Raw genomic sequence first — 9553 nt, 5'->3', positions numbered from 1 at the left:
GCACATGTTGTATGATAAGTACTAATTACCATATACTTTGCGTAAATGTAAAAAAAACATTTTAACTGTAGTTTTGGTAACAGGGTTCAAGCAGCCAAATCAATGAAATGAAATATTGACCTGTTTGATGGTCATTCTGTGAAAAACAAGACACTGCAAATTCCTGTATATATCATGATAAAAATGTAAGACACAGATTAAAATGTCTTTTTTTAAATTAAATAAATTAATAGGGAAAAAAACATCCTTATAGCAATTACTTGCTTGAAAATGAAGCAAATAACATTATTATTATTATGGTGTTAATGAATATATTTCATAGTTCAATGTCAATGAGGTGAGACAGACCAAAATCACCATGTGGGATACAGACATTTTAAGTGTGATCATTAAGTTTATGTGAAACATTAAGTTCTAATGTTAATCATTTTAAGTTAAAGTACAGTTTTCTTAAAAAGGTAATAGGGACAGAAATTGAACTCATTCATGGAAATTGCTGTTAATTTTTAAAGCGAAAATTACCCCTAATGTTTTCAATCTGCCAACACAAGTTTCAGTGTCTGAAGTTTGATTGCTTATTTAGATTTAGCGCTGGAGCCATAAGTAGCATAAAAGCACTGTAAGGACAAAAGTATTGGGACACACCTCTTAATCATTGAATTCAGGTGTTTCATTCAGTCCCATTATCCCAGGTGTATAAAATCAAGCACCTAGCCATGCAGTCTGCCTTTACACATATTAGTGAAAGAATGGGTTGTTTTAAAGAGATCACTGAATTCGGGCTGAATTCACGCAGTCTGATGCACGAGTCTGGGTTTGGTGAATGGCAGGAGAACGTCACCTGCCTGACTGCACTGTGCTAACTATAAAGTTTGGTAGAGGAGGGATAATGCTATGGGTTGTTTTTCAGGGGTTGGTCTAGAGCCCCTTAGTTCCAGTGATGTGAGATCTTAAAGCTTCAGCACCAAGACATTTTGGACAATTGTACTCTTCCAACTTTGTGTGGGAAGGCCCTTTTCTGTTCCAGCATGACTGTGGCCCAGTGCACAAAGCAAGGTCCATAAAGGCGTGGCTGGGTGAGTTTGGTGTGGAAGAACTTGACTGGCCTACACAGAGCCCTGACCTCAACCCCATCCAACACCTTTAGGTTGAACTAGAATGGAGATTGCGAGCCAGGCCCTCTCGTCCAATATCATGTCTGACCTCACAAATGTTCTTCTGGATGAATGGGCAAAAAATCCCATGCACACACTCCAAAATCTTGTAGAAAGCTTCCCAGAAGAGTGGAAGCTGTTGTAGCTGCAAAGGGGGACCAAATCCATATTAACGCCTATGGATTTAGAATGGGATTCATAAAAGCTCCAGTAGGTGTAATTCGTAGGTGTCACAATACTTTTGTCCATATAGTGTAAGTAGCATAAATATGTGAAACAAGAAAGTTACACAGTTTTGCAGAATCTTGAAATAGGCCTACTACATATTCATCCAGCCAATTAAATTTAGCAAAGCTGTAGCGGTGTTGGCTACACAATCAGAAGAAAGTTGATTTACTGCAGGTGTGATGCTGTGTGTTGTAAATCAGGCTGAAAACTCAATGCATACTTACATTGCTTGAAACTTAAATGAAACTTTATTGGCATAATATAGTGCATTCTGCAACTCACTTGAAACTCAGCTGCAACAGTTGCAAGCATCTCAACTTTGTGGAACAAGCCAGTCAAAACTATCAATATATGTTATGTGATCATATCAAACATCATTCCAAGCAATTGATTTCTCCAGATCAGTGGACAAGAAGTAAAACAGAAGATGGTTAATCGGATGGTTGAAAGGAAGATCCTCCTGTGTAAGTTTTTGTAAGGTTGGAAACTTTCATTTTCTCAGTTTCCTGAGCCAGAACAAACATGAGTTTCTCAAAGCTGTGTGAACTTGCCAGCTAACGTTTAAACAGCTGATAGTTCCAGCAATTATTCTTCTTTATTCTGCTGTTATCCTGATTTACGTAGAGAGATTCATTTTCTCCTCTCTTGAGGCCTAATTAATGAAAATTATTACAGCAGGCTGAGATGCACTCTTTGGTGAACCTGCAGTGCTTCTAGGTATCTACACTCTTAAAAAATATGGTTCTTCAAGGTTTCTTCAGTAGAGACAATATTTCTTTGCATTATGAAATAGTTCTTCAGGTTGATGGAGAATGTGTTGTATAATGTTTTATATAGAACTTTTTTTGAAAATGGTTCTAGAGCACCAAACAGCATTCCTCTATTGTTATGGTATCAAATATTACAATAAAAGAACCATTTTTGATGCTATGTAGAACTCTTTTAAAAAGATTCTATTAAGAATGATATACAACACATTCTCAATCAGTCTGAAGAACCATTTCAACCTGAAATGAACCATTTAAGGCTTTGAAGAGGGGTTGTCCCTAAACAAGAGTCTATTCTTTTAACAATAAAGCCATTCATGCAATTCCAAATGCCTGAAGGAAGATCAGATGCTCTGGATAGATCTTCTACTGTGTTTCCTCTGCCCTCACAATACTCACATGAGCACTGCTTATGTTTTAAAAAGGCAAAACCTTCCAAGCTACAGGCCTGGAGACCATCTGAAGCATCTAAAATGATAAACATGTCTGAGAAAAAAAGCTCCTCTAACTAATCTGTGTGACCCGAGAGGGACAGACAGTCATGCAGTAATACAAGACTTTTTAACCGAATGCATCTGTCTAAATATAACAAGGTTACCTTGGTGGTTGAGCCGTTGGACACAGAGAAGGTATCTGATAGGGTTGGTCATTTCTTAAAGCGCTGAAATAGCTTTGAGGAAAATGAAAGCCTTATTTTCAACCCCTCTGACCTCTGATATTACAAACAGAGAAATATCTACATCATTAGTGTCAGCTCATCTCCACAGAGTGCACATAAATGCACCACAAACTGAACCTTCTCATTTGTGTCATTAGACATAAAAGAACAGCATAATTAATGCCGTAACACTTTACATTAAAGGTCGCAAATTTATTATATGAATACTTATATGTTAATAAGTAATTAAATACTCTATTTATATATTAATTAACTGCTAATTAAGACCTGTCCAGGGTGTTCCCTGCCTTCCACCTGATGACCTCTGGGATAGGTTCCAGCAACACCCCCCCCCACCACAACCCAGAAGAGTAAGTGGTTTAGATAATGTGTGCGTGTGCTCATTAAGCATTAATTACTGATTAAGTACTTAGTAATTAGTAACTGAGGACACAGTTACTGATAGTTTAGTAGTAGTTAACAGATTATTCACTCATGAACTGTGTACTAAGTGCTGCTTATGGTAGTGAACTGATAAATGTATTTACTCACATAAATAAGTAACATGAAAACTACCAAATACTTATGTGTTAATTCCTTTAAATATCTATGAATTAATCACCTGATTTAATGTTATTAATTGCCACTTTGTGTCCCTCCTAGTAAAGTCATTTTTCTCGCTACTAATTATGCTATGACCTCTTGACTAGTCACTGATATTTTAAGTTCTCTCTACTTGTTTTTGTGTCCCCTCAAGTAAAGACTACTTGACAGATAATTAACAAAATTAACACTAAAGTACTTCTAAGTTACCATGTTACTGTAAGTAAATACACTTATCAGTTCATTAGGAGTCTAATAATAAGCAGGTGGTACACAGTTAATCATTAAGTAAGCCGTGAACTAATGACAAACTAAACTAATAACAACAGTGTACCAAAATACTAATTAGTAACTAATGCTTGATGAACAGTTAATTATTATATAAATAATGAGTATTTAAATGATCATTAGCATATAATTATTAATTCATTTGACAATTAATGTAAAGTTGGTAACACTTTACATTAAGGGTCGCTAATCAATCATTAAATATATAATAATCAACTATTAGTTTCCCATTATTTAGTTATTAGTTAACTCTTCATTAAGCATTAGCTATTACTTAGTAATTGATTAAGCACTTATCAATTAGTAATTAAGTACACTGTTAGTTGATAAGTTAGTTTGTCGTTAGTTTGTGGCTTATTTACTCATTATCTGTGTGCTAATTGCTGCTTATTACATTGTTAATTAACTAATAAGTATTTTTCTTCATATAAAGAAGTAACGTGATAACTTACTAGCACTTATGTGTTAATCCCGCTAATTATCTGTTAATTAACTTTCCATCACCTCCATATATTCAGTTGCTTCACTTTTCTCACTTTGGTTCATTAAAGATGCTTATGGTCACATCTGACCGTAAGATGAGCGCACACAAATTCATGGACGGTTTTGTTATTCATCACGTTCATCTTGGCATATCTGTACTCATATCTGGTAGGAGTGCATGTAAATTTGGGCATAAATGCTGGATATGTGGCTAATTAACCAAAACTATTATCAACATAATCTGTAATTGCAAAAATAAGAACAACAATAGAAAATATAAATAATACTAATTTGTGTGCATGACAGTCCAGTACAAAAGTGGATGTACTTACTTTACATGCACATTGATATAAACAAGTGCTGCAACTATTTCATGTTCCATTTAAAGACACATTACATTGTGCTTTTGTTTCATACTACTGACTCACAAACACAGCTTCGGTCATACACTGCAATAATACAGCGTTTATTTTAGGGAATTAATTACACTAAACAATCACTCTACTATGTTAACAACACTGAGTATTTAGTTTTATTTCACATTTTATTTTTTTTTCCAGTTGTTTTCATTTTAATACTATTAAGTTTGGTCAGCAGGGGAGGAGTGCACTCACTGCTGGACATCAAACTCCACCCACGAGCACGGCCATTAGCTTTCATGCCAAACACTGCCGTTTTATTGGCTGGCTACTGAAACATCTGCATGAATTAGGGTGTGCTTCATGTAAATGATATGTAAATGAGGTGCTGGTAGGCTGGTTTAATGCACTGAAGCTGATTTATCATTTATGCTCAAATCTCCACTTGTTTCCACATCGTACAAAATTGTTATGAATCAGACGCAGAGCAGTTCATACCTTATAAAAGACAAGAAAAAGGTGTTCTTTTTTACGTAACTTTGATGATTAATGGCCATTAGATCTTTACATTTTGACCATTAATTACTTCTTAAATTCCACTTAATCAACCATTCACTGCTTCTTAAATTCCTCTTACTTAATCATTAATTACTGCTTTTGTGTCCCTCCAAGTAAAGTGACAACACAAAAGCAGTAATTAATGGTTAAGTAAGAGGAATTTAAGAAGCAATGAATGGTCAAAATGTACAGATCTAATGGCCATGGGCCCTTTTCACAAAGAGTCGCGATTACGTCCGGATTAAGCATTAGCAGTGAACTATAATGCTCAAATACTGAGCTACAACAGACATATGTTAGTTTTTGTGCACTATCATGACAAAAGGAAGTGAATGGAAGCACTGATTTAACTGTAAACACAGCTAAAATGCTTTGTGTGGTGAAGCCCTGCTTACTGCTGCTCACATCAAGCAGTGTATCTGTAGTTGTACAACATGCCAGCGATTTCTGTAATATTTCTGTTTTCAAAAGAAATTAAAGTTCTTCTGTGTAGTATGAATTTGGTAAACGTTGTTTAGCTGTAGCTAGGTTAGCAACGCTTGAAGCCATTTCTAACTGTAGCTGTATTCCCAAAATAAGGAAGCTAGTTAGCTTTCATCAGCTGCTGCCACCAGCCAGCTAACGTGGAGCAGGTTCTGCGACACATTTAGCTACGTGATGGCCGTGACTTCTGACATAAACACAAACAAAAACTTTTATATGTAAAGTCTGTTTTACAGACCTCGTTTAAACTGTATTAGCTTTCGGTAGGCTAGCAGGCTACAGTCGCTAATTAGCTAGCCTACCATTAGCAGCTTGAGGAGCACCAGCTTCGTATGAGCATCAGACTTTAAAGCTAAGTTAGCTCTAACGCTGGCTATGTTAGCGATCTGCCAAACAGCATTATTCTTATAGTTTCATTCAATTTTTGAAGTAGCACTTCAGAAAACATCCACCTTTCAGCTGCTTCATGTTAGCCGGGCTAGTTTGGTTAGCAGTAGCTTCTAGCCAGTATAGCTAGCTTAATATAAACAGAGTCTATAACATTCATGCTACATATAAAAGTTCTTCTTTCTTTTGAAAACAGAATATTACCGAAATCGCTGGCATGTTGTACAAAGACACAGAGGCTGCTTGATGTGAAGCAGTTGCAGCAGAACTGCAGTAAAAACAACATAACATACAGCATTTTAGCTCTGTTTACAATTAAATCAGTGTTTCCGTCCACTTCTTACTCTCACTGTCACAACCGTGCAGGAAAACTAAAATACAGCTGTTGTAGCTCAGTGTTTGAGCGTTACAGTTCACTACGAAACATTCTGTCATCGCGTCTGCAGTAGCTCTATGGAGAGGAAGTGAGTTTTACCCTGCTAATGCTTAAACCGGAAGTAATCACGAATCTTGTGAAAAGGGCCATTAATCATCAAAGTTACGTAAAAAAGAACACCTTTTTCTTGTCTTTTATAAGGTATGAACTGCTCTGCGTCTGATTCATAACAATTTTGTACGATGTGGAAACAAGTGGAGATTTGAGCATAAATGATAAATCAGCTTCAGTGCATTAAACCAGCCTACCAGCACCTCATTTACATATCATTTACATGAAGCACACCCTAATTCATGCAGATGTTTCAGTAGCCAGCCAATAAAACGGCAGTGTTTGGCATGAAAGCTAATGGCCGTGCTCGTGGGTGGAGTTTGATGTCCAGCAGTGAGTGCACTCCTCCCCTGCTGACCAAACTTAATAGTATTAAAATGAAAACAACTGGAAAAAAAAATAAAATGTGAAATAAAACTAAATACTCAGTGTTGTTAACATAGTAGAGTGATTGTTTAGTGTAATTAATTCCCTAAAATAAACGCTGTATTATTGCAGTGTATGACCGAAGCTGTGTTTATGAGTCAGTAGTATGAAACAAAAGCACAATGTAATGTGTCTTTAAATGGAACATGAAATAGTTGCAGCACTTGTTTATATCAATGTGCATGTAAAGTAAGTACATCCACTTTTGTACTGGACTGTCATGCACACAAATTAGTATTATTGATATTTTCTATTGTTGTTCTTATTTTTGCAATTACAGATTATATTGATAATAGTTTTGGTTAATTAGCCACATATCCAGCATTTATGCCCAAATTTACATGCACTCCTACCAGATATGAGTACAGATATGCCAAGATGAACGTGATGAATAACAAAACCGTCCATGAATTTGTGTGTGCTCATCTTACAGTCAGATGTGACCATAAGCATCTTTAATGAACAAGAACCAAAGTAAGAAAAGTGAAGCAACTGAATATATGGAGGTGATGGAAAGTTAATTAACAGATAATTAGCGGGATTAACACATAAGTGCTAGTAAGTTATCACGTTACTTCTTTATATGAAGAAAAATACTTATTAGTTAATTAACAATGTAATAAGCAGCAATTAGCACACAGATAATGAGTAAATAAGCCACAAACTAACGACAAACTAACTTATCAACTAACAGTGTACTTAATTACTAATTGATAAGTGCTTAATCAATTACTAAGTAATAGCTAATGCTTAATGAAGAGTTAACTAATAACTAAATAATGGGAAACTAATAGTTGATTATTATATATTTAATGATTGATTAGCGACCCTTAATGTAAAGTGTTACCGTAAAATTTTACCATTAATGCTATAAAAACTGGCTGAGCTGTTCTTAGGTAATAGAGGTGTGTAATAAAACTTTGGGCCTGCTGGTGGGCTCTGGACATTTAAGGGGTTAAACAAACACTGACATATAAAACACACAAAATATGGTATTAATACTCTAATATTAGCATTATTATGAACAAATAAACCATTACTGCCCTGATGAACAGCTTATTATATCTAATCTAAATAATCTTCCAATCAGTGTTTGGGACTCAGACACAGCCTCAGTCTTTAAGTCTAGGCTAGAAACCTACTTGTTTAGTCGAGCCTTTGGTAATTATTTTTCCCTGTTAATAAAAGGTCTGGGGATTAACGGTCATAAAGCATTATGGTAAGCTGGGTTTGTTGACGCTGGAGTGGAGGGGTGCTGACATCTCAGGGAGCCCTTATGTCTCTGTTACCTTCCGGCTCCACCTTTTATTTACGCTGTCATAGCTCAACCTGCCGGAGTCTGTGCTACACTCTGTTACACTGTAAGCTGTGATCAGACACTCTTTACAGAACTAACTTTCTGTGTGTTTTCTTTTTCTTTGCCGAGCTGAATAACTGCCCATCCTGTGCCTCTGACGCTGTTGCTTCTTCTGCCTTGATTGGGTGCCCACTGCTTGGCAGCCTTCTGGACCAGTTTGACCACCATGGAGCTTCTCGCCATACAACACTGTGCAAACCTCACCTGCATGAACTGATCCTCCTGATGATGCTGCTGCACAGACTTAGTTTATTTAATAATAGCCATTGCTTCACCTGTTTTTCCTCGCTGCTCTATTTTAATATTTTATACTAATGCTGTTTGCTATCCTGTGTCGACCAGAGGAGGATGGTTTCTCCTTTTGAGTCTTTGGTTCCTCTTAAGATTTCTTCCTCTTGCTTTTAAAGTGTTTTTCTTGCCCTTGTCACCATTGGCAACACTCATAGGGGCTTGGACCTATATTTTTCTACAAAACTGCTTTGTGACACCACCTGTTGAAAAAAGCACTATATAAAGTAATAATAAACTAATAAACTTTGACTTGACTTAATCTTTAAATCTTTGGCACAGTGGCCTGTTTTTGGCTTCCTCTGCGGATCTGAGATCAACCAGACTGAAGCAGAAATGTTGTTTCTGAATATAAATGTGATCCCTGTTCCTCAGGAGCTGCTGTGTAAATGGATTAATTTATCTCATAAAATAGGTTTCTACAACCTCACTGACCTTTACAGACTGATCCTCCTCCAGCTGAACCTGCCATTCTCTCTCTTTAATGGGTTATATCTCAGAATGACCTCTGTTTCACAAGTCCTGCCTCTTTCAGCTAGGATCTTTTTAAAAAACAGTTTAAAGTATAAAGTATGAAGCACTAGTCTTTTGGAAATAACAAATCCAGTTCTGAGTTCTTATCTAATACTTTAGTCATGTCTGTTAGCTGGAGTGGGACAGAGTTACATGATGCAGAGCTGCTCAATCCAAACCTCTGACTGCATTTTCTCTGCTGTTTCAGCTCTTTATCAGTATTGTCAGTACAGTCTGATTCTGCTCTGTGGCTGCTGTAATGAATAAACACAGAAAAGAACTTTCTCTCAATTTGTTCATATCTTCTTAAATTCTCCTTTAAAGGCTGTTTATATAACATGATACTCATATGTTTCATATCAAAATGCTCTGTTATCCTCATCACTACTTTCCAAAACCACTGCAGCAACTTCAGCAGCTGTAAACTCTCTGCACACCATTTCACATGTGTCTCGGATGTGGACTGAATGAAGGATGAAGTGTTTCTGGGAGCTGTACAGAATTCACTTCTATA

Source organism: Colossoma macropomum, unplaced genomic scaffold, assembly GCF_904425465.1.
Source record: "Colossoma macropomum unplaced genomic scaffold, Colossoma_macropomum, whole genome shotgun sequence".
In the NCBI taxonomy this organism is placed as follows: domain Eukaryota; kingdom Metazoa; phylum Chordata; class Actinopteri; order Characiformes; family Serrasalmidae; genus Colossoma; species Colossoma macropomum.
The sequence above is the reverse complement of the archived record's forward strand: the minus strand, read 5'-3'. Positions refer to the sequence as shown.